Here is an 11,247-nt window from a genome sequence, read left to right as displayed (position 1 = left end):
TCGGGGGTGGGAGGGCAGTAGATGGGGGAAGGGGGTTGTTTCTGTGTGAAGGGTGAAAAGGATAACTATTGCATTGTTCTGTACACCTGAAACTAATAATAAAAAAAATTAAAAAAAATAAAAATAATATTGTTCCCTTTGAATGAACCTACCAACCTAGGAAAGTTCCAAATTAGACCTAGATGTAAGGGGGTTATAAATCATACATGGTCTCAGGGATTTGTGTGAATATAGAAATTGTCTGTGAATATATGTTTTTAAAGTTTACGCTTGTAACATTTACCAAAATTTAAGATTAGATCTGATTGCATTTTAAATTGAGTTATTGTTTTTATATTTATGATTTTACGTTGAAAGGCATGACCGCTTGTAAAATTATTACTATATTACCATGTTTAAGAGAACTTAACATTTGCTACATGTTTAGTTGATTACATTGAAATTTACTTGTCAGTTCCTAAGTTTAAGTGCTTGATCAGTATTTACTTGTCAGTTCCTAAGTTTACCTGGCACTGAAAATTTTAAATATATTAAATTTATTAAATTTAAAATACAATTTAAATTACTTAAGGAAATATATTAATTAGGTTAATTCATAGTTTCGTTCTTTCCTTGAATCGATCCTTGAAATTGGTTAACTGTTAAAACCAAGGAAAACTGTTTTTCATTTTAATTTTTTAATTCAATAAACTAATATTAATCTAAACACCAAAATAAGGGCATGAGGTTTCTTTTTGAGATGATGAAATGTTTTAAAATTTACTATGATGACTGTTGCACATATCTGTGAATATATCTTAAAATGTCAAATTGTACAATCTAAGTGTGTATATTGTATAGTATGTGAATTATAATTCAGTCAGACTGCTAAAAAAAATAGAAAGTTGTCATACCTTTCTTTGCTCAAGATTCATCCCTAGTCACTAAAATATGCCATCTCCTTATGTGACGTACCCTTATTAATATTTTTTTCCTGAGAAATCATCAATGTTAGAGATGTAGGTTCTTACCTCAATTTAATTCATTACATGTATAATTTATTGTCACTCATTTTATTTAATTTTCAAAGTTTTAAATGCTGCCTTACACATAAATTATTGTGCATGTCTCCTATTATACCTGAATAAATTCTAAGAATTATGAAAGTGTTTGAAAAAAAAAAGGGTGATTTTTTTAAAAGTTAATTTAGATAATGAGGTATACCTTCAAATATTGGTATCTTTATTAGGAAAAGAGGGAAATTATTTTCTCAAGAAAAATTGCTGTTTTTTGAGAGCATCCGCATTTATTTTTAGTTTTTCTTGGTCATGTTTGAGGGGTTTGATAGCATTAATGGGCTTTACCCCACATGGAGCTTTGAGCTTATTGTAGCACTGCACACTGATCCCAGGTCAGTGTGATGCGTGAAATCAATTTATTTGAATCTCTTTGCCTCTATAGGAATTTGGCAGCATGCCAGTTGTTTTCATTTAATGTTCTTTGTGTTGAACACAGACAAGCAGGCATGCTTTTGTATTCCTCTCTCTTTTGGTCTCTGTCTCTTTCAGCCAACATTTTACTCTATGGATTTTGAGATGAAGGAAGAATATATTATTTATGTGGTTCTAATCATTGCTTAATATGTATATATGTGTGTGTGTGTGTGTGTGTATGATATTTTTTATATTCCTGAGTTTTAATGGTGACTTTCTTTATACACAAGAAATATTTCAGAGTTTTGTTTAAATAAGATTTTTGATGAAATATAAACCAGATCATAGGTGCCATTATGGTTAATGCCCATTATCAAAACTGAAAATAACAATATTAATTACACAACACAAGAAATGTTTCATTGGTGAACTGACTTTCAAAATCGTTTATTTCTTGGGGAGCTTTTTTAAATTTGAAGATTCACACTTTAATCAAGGACATGCTAAAGAAAAATTATGATTTAGGTATTATTTTCTTTGAGTAACCCATCTTGATTAAGATACCAATGTTTTACATAGTTTTGTTGTATATGAATTTTTATGAAGTTCCTGCCTTTAGGTTAATATTTTAGCTTTTTAAAATTTGGAAGGTAATGACAGGGAACAGTGCAGTGGTTTTTGTTACAAATAGATTCAGACCTTTTTATGGATGTTTTTGAAGAGAAGATTTGTTTCTGGGTCAGCTTTAGGAAGAGGTGGAGAAGGAAATGAGAGAGAGTGAGGAGAATGTTCTGTTGCTGCTCCGGGCAGTTCTTGCGGAAGTTGATATGCAGAACCGTGGAGCCTCAGCTTCGGGGTCAGGCTCATACCCAGCAGCTCTGCTTCCTTGTTTAATTACCTGAAGAGCAAAACAGCCAGCCTGCGAGTGTGTGAAAACCCAGTATCTCTCGCAACCTCTGGGAGCTCTGACATCCTGCAAAGCTAGACTTGTCTGTTCGCCAGCATCAGGCTGGCTATCTCCCTGGGTGCCTTTCTTTCTGAACACATTGTGTGGAAGAGGATTTGGTCAGGAATTTGAGGTTCCTGCCAGTGTGTGCCCCTGCTCTCTCCTGGACTACACTGATAGATACTCTTGATTTTTTTTGTTTAATGGATCTAAAATTTGGCTCTTTCATTTGCACTCTGGCCTTGCTATGAAACAATATCTTTATCAACAGCAACAGACATTGACCAGTGGAGGACTGGCCTTAGTTAATGGGTTCTTATTTTCCTAATTCATGTCCTACATGTGTTGCCTTTTGGGGTCAGATTCACTAGTAGTTTGGTGTGGAACCAGTAATTCAGAGGTTGTTTTTATGAGGCAGTTTCAGAAAATTAATATGTCCATGAAAATAGAATAGTCCCTCTTTAAACAACGGATAGGACTTTTAAGGTTGGGTTTTTTCCTTTCCTCAGAATTTAATATGGACTTGGACATTTGCTGGGGGAAGGGCCACACCCTTTGATGAAGCTGGGGGTGGTGAGAAATCATATTTGGACATCATATTTGGATACCAATTTATGTAGGTAGCATACGATAAATATTCTGAGGAATGCATAGAGATGGAGTCATTTGGAGTCACAACCAAGATGTTATCTTACCAAGAGAAAATCCAGCAGATTCTTTATCCACAATGTGGGCTGATGAAAAGTCTATGCTATGGGTGAAGGAGCAAAGGTAGTGGTGGTGGGGTTTCCTGCAAAGAGAGGAGAAAGTGTGATGACCTATGCAGTGATTTGGTTTTTCCAACTACTTCATTAAGATTCTGTCCTGCAGACTTAAGGGCATTTACCCTTTAGGTGCATGTAACTGCTTGCAGGTGCATACACAGAGCAGTGTATACCTTTGTATTGTGCATGAGCACAGCTCCAGAGGGTTGATTCCATTCTTTGCAAAGAATAAAGGAATTGGACTTTGCAGGGAAGAGTTTGGTAGGAATTATTCTAAAAACTCCTTTTCATATTAGATTTATGGAGGTAATGTCAATATTTTCTGTGTTTGTGTACCACTACAGTGAAAAGTATATAAACATTTAAGTAATTGGATTAGCCTGGTGTGTCTTGCGATGGAGCTGGCATCACCATGTTCTACTACGCACTAGCGTAAGTAGCTCTGCCATAAGTGTTATGTGTATTCTCAGACATGTGTATATTTATTTATGTATCAGCCTGCTGCATTTCTTTGAGTATTTCTCTTTTCAACATCAGTATAAATATAAAAAAAGAGAATATATAAATATATCTTAAGCCACAGTCAACATTCCTAACCGGTGTCCTCCTCCACTGACAGACTCTAGGTACCCCGTCCCCCATTTTTAAGCTCCAACTTTTTGCTAGTATTATCCAACTGGAGCTTTCTTAAATACAAGTAACATTAGCACCATTTGTAGCATTAAGCCTTGGCATCAGTGAGAGTCTAATGTGAGAAAAACTTAGAGGACGTAGAAAGTGAATGGGGAGAGTTGTGGCTTGCAGGTGGCGTCAGGAATTAAATAAAATATGGACAAGAATGTGCGGTTGGCGCCTGGTGTTGAGTATGTTCAGTAAGTGTGGAGTGAAATGACAAGGAAAAATCAGACCTACGGGACAAGAGAGTGGGAGGAAGTGAAGTGAATTACTCTAGAAAAGAGAAGGGAAAAAACAAATCCTTTTAGGAACTTTCGGACTGTGTCAATTTACCAACAGGAATGAAAACAGGACATTTTGATATAATAGATTTTAAAAGTCACACACAGTATTCTAAAAATTAAAGAAGATTTTGGTATTTAAAATTAAGAATCATTTTAATAAGAAGTCAGAATGAGAATTGAAATTTCCATACAGGGTAAGGGAATTGAATTGAGATTTATAGGTTTTAACCATTGTTCGGTGCACTTCAGAATATACAGCATTAAATCTTATTTCCCTGATGTTGTGGGGGAGAGGGCCTGCGTGATGAAACCCAGTAGAGTCATTAATTTAAAAATTTAATTAAAAAATTTACATTGTTATAAAAGCAAATATACTGTACTGGGTATTATTTGAAAAATAAAGCAGCTTTGTAATGAAAATTTGTAAGGGAATCAATGGTAGCCAAAAATCATTTTTCAGTAAGTTTGAATTTGTTTATAAAGGTGGCAAATTAGTATGTAGGCATAGATTTTCCTAATTTGCAATGTGGAGAGATAAAATTGGAGAGTTTGTTAGAGATAAAAGTCCTGTGCAAATATGATGAAAAAATTGTGGGATTTTTGTTTTATTGCTGTGTATTTGCTCCACCTGGTGGATTTTGTTGAAAGTGTTTTAATTCATGTTAATGAAAAGCATACCCTTTACACAATTTACAGGAACGTGAATCTTTTGTTTTATTTTTGTTTCTGTGTAAAATAGTTTAATTCCTATTAAGGTCAAAACATTGATATGTCTTCTGTTCAGTTTTTTCATTGCATTGAAATTAACATGTATTAGTTTTTCTTGTTCAAAATGTAGCACATGCTCATTGGAAAATAGAGAAAAATAAAAATAGGAAATAAACATGATTTATAATTTCACCACCCAGAACCATTGTATTATTTTTTTAAATAGATGTTATCAGAATAGGACCATTTTGCATTTACATTTACTTAAAGATATGCAGAATGCTAAATGCTATGCCAAAGTGTGATGATGATGATTATAATTATTTTGGGGCAACTGCTACTCTTAGAATTCCCAGGCTCCAAAAAACATCAGTGTGTAGCAGGAACTGCTCTTTTTAAGCTCTATGTCTATAGAAGGCAAAGGCAAGAGAGATTAAAAGTACCTCATGCATTCATAGGGGTGATGAGATCTGTTGTTCCATGGGCTTACACAGATTGCTTTCTTTCGAAATCTTAAGGATTCAGTTGTGCTTTGATCATCTTATTGTTTTCCTTAGGTTATTCTTTTTTCTCTCCTTTAGACTCCAACAGCTCTGTAACAGAAGGTAAAGTTTTGAAAACAGTGTCTCCGTATGCAAGGGATTTAGAGACCTTTTTATTGTCTTTAAAATTGTCATTCATAGTCCTCATTAGCATTTATTGTTGCAAGCATACAAGCAGAAAATGTGAAATTGGTATGTCATGAATAGCCCCACAGAGCTCTCCAGCCCTCCGATTCTGCCTGCAGTGTGGTGTGGGCTGGGCTTTGAGGGAAAGCTGCCCAGATGGCTGCCTGCACGGAGCAGAGCTGCGGGTTTTGTCTCTGGTGCTGAGAGGAGGGAAAGCTCATTGGAGCATAGGCCTATCACCCTTGCATTCCAACAAAACTGACTCGTCATTAGTCAGGATGGGGAGGTGGTGACATTGAAACAAAGGTTTTCCATTTAGTGTTACAGTCCTTGTGAAATGGATAAGGGATGGGTAGTTAGGGTGTCTTCTCTACTATCTGAGTGATTTTTGTGGTCATAAAAAACATCAGGAGACTATAAATGGCAACTTATTTGCAGATTTACATGCAAGTGTATACTTTTTAAGATTGTTTTTATTGGAAATGCTTGTATTTGAAGAGACAGTTAATATAGCTTGGGTTCAGCCTTATAGATTACTAAAGAAGTGTCATACTTCAAAATTTTGTCAAGAATTTAATCTTTTGCTGGTGCCTATGGAGTAATCTACATTTAATAGTAGGTTTGAAGTTTGCATTTAAATAATGTAACATTTAATCAATGTAAATGTTAACTCTATTACAGCATTTCAGTATTTTTTTGAATATTAAATATTGAAAATCAAAAGTTGGTGGTAGAAAAAAAACTGTCATATATTGTGATATTTTAAGGGCATTGGCACTGTCAGAAACAATTCATAATAATTCGAATATAGATTTTGTTTATTTCTAGGGTGTGATATTTTATCCTAAATAGAGTTCATTTTGCACAAATACACACAAATGTACCCTACATACTTAAATGTACTAATACACGCCTTTTCATTTATGTAGAGAAAATTAATTATACTTCAATCAGAAGTAAGAATGAAATATATTGCTTGAAAAATTGTTGAAATAATATAACTAATATTTTATTCTGTACATATTGAAGATGGAAAATATATAGACTTTTTGGTTTTTCAGTTTAGGACATTATTATTTTAAAATATGATTGGAATCTTCACGTTACAGTTCAGAGCACATTATTAACACACTATACCTGATGAAGATACAAAAATCAAAGTAACCTTAGTCATTGAGTTTGACATGTCATAGGTGAAGGGAAGGGGCCATGACGTCTAACTCTGGACCTGCTACTTGCCCTGGTACATGGGGCTTTCTCAACACACCATCTAGTATGTTCTCCATGGGACACTGTTGTATGGTGCTTTTGTCGTCTATTATAGTTGCAGATGATCCAAACAGTGAAGCTTTTCTGCTTCTGTGATGTTTTGTATAATCTCCTATTAAGACAAACTTCCTCAACCCAGCATGTTTTCTTTGACTTGATTCCATCTTATTGCTAGCACTTAGGCCCTCTTGGGCAGCTCTAAATAACCCTTTGACCCCGTGATGTTTATACACCTTTCAAATTCTTAAAATGGCAATCATGTCTCCTATTCTTGTCATTTAGGCAAAGTGCCTGTGAGCTCTTCTGTGGGCTGGCGCAAAGTTGAGGAGGCACAGCGGCTTGCCAGTCACTTCCCCCAAAGGAAATATTTGAGGGAAACAGTGTGAATGTGTCTACTTGTTTACAACAGACATTTATAGAAAGGAGTTAAAATGTCAGATATCTTCTTACCGTTATGGAATACTTCAATGAACTTTTTAACTTCATTTTTTTTCTATCCCTCTGATTTCTTTGTGGTTGGCTATATCTTATGTTGTAGCTTAACGAAAACATAAACCATTTGTTTTACTTGGAGACACAATATAATTGGATTTATCTTTGTCAGGAGACAATCTGTTATGGCCATTGTTTAATACAGTTTCAAATATCTTTCAGTGGCAGAAACAAATTAATGTACATTTTTATTAGGTGTTGTATCTATTTAATTGACTGTCAAAGTGATGAGAAGTTAGAAAATCGTCCAAAAGAGAGGTCCAGCTCCCTTAAGCCCAACAGCTCACAGGTTAGGTAGGTTTGCCCTGTCAGTGGGATGCCTTTAGAAAACACTAATGGCTTCCAGCTGGGTGGAAAATCAAAACCTTTGGGGTCTGACAAAACTAGCAGATTTGAATTTGAAAGCAGAGCTAATGCCTCCATTTTATTTTTTACCACTCGCCCATAAAACATTATTTTCCAATATGTCAGCCTCATTTGGTGGCCAGTGGTCTGAAATTGAAAGTGGAACAAGCAAGTAGAGAAATCTGGACATTAGTGAGTCCGCCCTTTCAAGCTGGTGTGCCACTTTGTGGCAGGGTCTCCCCTAAGAGCAGGGGGTTCTTAATGACCATTCATCAATGCTCGTTGGCTGATCATTGAGCGCTTCTCATTCAGTTTATCAAGTCTTGCACACAAAAAGTCAGAATAAGCCTTATTCAGCTTTGTTAAAGGCAACTAGGAGTAAAATGCTCCACTTGAACCCATTTTGCCCTTGTTTTTTTCACTTTGTTAATGCAGCCCTGCTTAAATGAGTGCCTTTATTGGGTCAGTTTGAATATCTGGAACTATTAATTCTCTTGTATTGAATAGCTGGTGGCAGGCCAGAGCAGATGGGGTAGGAAAGTATTTGGTTGGGTGTATTACTTTCAATTAGGATCAATGAGGTTTCAGCTCCTTTGAATTAACTCACTTAATACCCACTAAGTGAAGTCACATCCTGCTGAAGCAGAGAGGAAAGTTTAGAAAACCTGTAGAAAGATTTAACCTAAATTCTCCCTTCACCAGTACAGAGAGCTTTCATTAATTGCAGACAATTTCAGTAGGCTGCTAGTCCCTATTGGTAAGTTAGGTTTGAACAAAGGAAGAATCTGCATGATGGAGCTCATCTGCTTTGGAAACAAGTGAAAAATACCTTGGAGCAATACAATACCATAATGTCTTTCTAGTGAATGATGTGAATTAATTGTCAAAAACCAATTCATGCATTTTTGGGGTAGCCTGGCATTCAGTTGTTGACTACATTTAACAATTCGGAAAATGATTATTTAGATGACTGTGTTTAACAAATTGCCTTAAAAGTGCTGTGTTCTTAATTAAAAGACATGCATTAACTGACATGGCTCTCCTGAGGAAGTACTTAATTGGTCAAAAAATGTATTCTTTGTGATTATTTTGAATATATTTTCTTTTTTAAAAATATGTTTCTTAATGGTGATGCAGGACAGTGTTTTGTAGAAAACTTTCATAATATGTATTCTTTTTTTCCCCATTTATCTTAATAAATGCATTCATCATGTTATTGTTTGTCTATTTTTATTATACAATTTGGATGTTAGTGGTCTTGGCATCTCTACTCTTTCTTTCCTTCTTTCTTTCCTTCTTTCCTTCTTTCTTTCCTTCTTTCTTTCTTTCTTTCTTTCTTTCTTTCTTTTATTAAAGGAAAAGTTATTTTTGTCTAAGTAACTGTATAGAACTGTGTATCCAGGTTTCCATGTTCAGGGAGAACTGCCAAATGGGGTTGTTTTTTGCTTGCCTCCATGGATTAAAGAACAAGAGGAGGAAACTGGTTCCTTGAGAAAAGGCTGTACTGCTGTACTAGTCTCAGAACCACATTCTGTTAGGCCCTTTTTGCAATCAGACTTCTAGGTGAGAATCTCCAGGGATCCAGGTTTTGTTGACATAGATCAATTTAAAGTGGCAATTACTGTAGTCAGATAACAGCTTAAAAAGCTTTTTTACACATAGAAAAGATACATAATCGCATGGCATATGGAAGTTCAATTTTCTGAGCTATGGCTTAGGGACTTTCAGTGTACTGATATTAAGACCTAGTTTTAAAACCGATATCATTCAGTTTTCTTAAAGTATAATACATTTTTGTCATATTTTCAGTTTCAGAAGTGATTCACTGTGCATATTGATGAAAGGTTGAGTTTCCCACTGTGAAAATGTTTCTTTCTAGCTTCGGTAAAGTATTTTAAAAACTCATTGAGTGGCTTTAAAAAATACTCTTTTTAAAAATGAAAATATGCAGATTTAGGAGGCCAGATTCCATAAAGGCCCTTATAGCAGGACTTAATTGATTATCACACTCATGCCTGCTGTAAAGCTTCCTGTCATAAGAATGTTTGAGCTTGGTGCTTAACTATACTGAAATCCATTACACAGAACCTCATTACAAGTGACATCTAACTAAGATGAACAAAAAGATTGGCCTCATAAATAGGGTGCAGTATACCATTAGTGACAGAGCAGAGTAATCATTATGAATTATAGTCTTTTTACAAGTTGTCTCTGACAATGATGGATTTTTGAGGGGATCACTAGATGAAGTGCTTCTAGGGTACAGTATTTGGGAGCTGTAGAAGTTCTTATTGATTGATGCTGTTTACCAACCATGATTTATTTTTAGGCTGTGCAGGGTGTGTGAATGTACGTGGGTGTGCTTTGAAACAGGTTGTGTGCTCTCTTATGGCGACGTGTAGGAAGGGTGAGTAGGTAGAAGTCAGAGTCCCTGCCTATGTTTTCAGATGGGTTTTTATGATTTCTTTGAGGCAGCACGTAGGGGGGAAATCTGTTTGACAAAAGCTACAAGCATGTGGAAAGTGTAGAATAAGCAGAGGAAGACTGTGAAGGGATAGCAAGAGTTAAAGGGATACGCCTGTCTGTCATGTCCCTTGAACTTACAGGCTGGTCAGAGGCTCCTGAGGAGAATTGTTTCTGTGTTGATAATGGATTTGAACATACATTGGAAAGGTAGAACCTGAGGCATCTGTCTCATCATGTGCCCTGTTGTTAAAACAAATACACACACACCTAGGAAAGATTTACAAGTGTTAAAGTGAGGAAGAGTTTTAGATGAGAACTGTATTTTCCTTCTGCCTAGCATTTTTGTGTGTTTAGAAAAGGCATGCAAGGCAGACAGGCATATGTTTCTCCTATGAGGCAAGGATGTTTTACAAAGGACTAAAGAGGGACTGCTGAGAGGAAAATAGCCAGCTTTAGATAAAGCACTATAACAAAGGCTTGTAGTTTTATATATCATTGTATCCATTAAAGCTTAATAGGGAAGAGTCCATTGAACCAGGCTGGGTATGTGTTATTCATGGGAAGGATAAACATTTAAGGGTGTGCAAAAAATCAGAAATCAGGAGGACATGATTGTTCAGCTTTTGAAAAGGCTTTACAGTGAAGATTTTGTTTTCATCTCCCATGGATCTCTATGCAAGGTGGAGGAGAGTAAGCTGAAAATGTTTGGAGCATATCAACGCAGGGACCCCAGGGGGTTAAAAGCAGTCTAGTAAAATAAAAGTGGCCTGCTTCTGCTTTTAAAGTGTTCTATTTTACACATACTACTGAGAAGCTCACAAAGGGAATGATTCTGATACTTTGTTCAGTATGATGAACTGGCACAATATACGAAGTCTTATAAGCATGTTTTTATATTGTTTTGGATTTCCAGTTCAGTAAACAAGCTTTGAGGTTTATGCCTATATTTGTTTTTTAATATAGTTCCCAATTATGAGAAGATGAAGGGAAACCTTTCATTGTGAGCAGTGGTAGGGGGCTAGGTCTACTTTCCATTCTTTTGGCAAAATAAGGGTTAACTTGTAACTGGATGAGGGGGATGGTGAATGAATTATTCAGCATTTAGCTTATCATTCTGCTTTTTACTTTCTGTTCTTTGGTGCTCTGGAACTTGCCGAGAGAGAGGTAGAGTGGGTAAGGGGAGGCCACGGTTGTGATACTTTGCACACACATCCCTGT

General features: G+C 35.8%; 1 protein-coding gene across 7 annotated transcripts in view; it reads left to right on the top strand.

The window, feature by feature from the left end:
* The window catches only part of RUNX1T1 (RUNX1 partner transcriptional co-repressor 1), a 169,052-nt gene that overhangs the window by 32,191 nt on the left and 125,614 nt on the right, over window positions 1–11,247 (top strand). The window lies entirely within an intron of this gene.

The sequence above is a fragment of the Hipposideros armiger genome, unplaced genomic scaffold (assembly GCF_001890085.2).
Source record: "Hipposideros armiger isolate ML-2016 unplaced genomic scaffold, ASM189008v1 scaffold_611, whole genome shotgun sequence".
Taxonomy (NCBI): Eukaryota; Metazoa; Chordata; class Mammalia; order Chiroptera; family Hipposideridae; genus Hipposideros; species Hipposideros armiger.
Note: the sequence above shows the minus strand (reverse complement) of the source record. Positions and strands in the feature narration are given on the sequence as shown.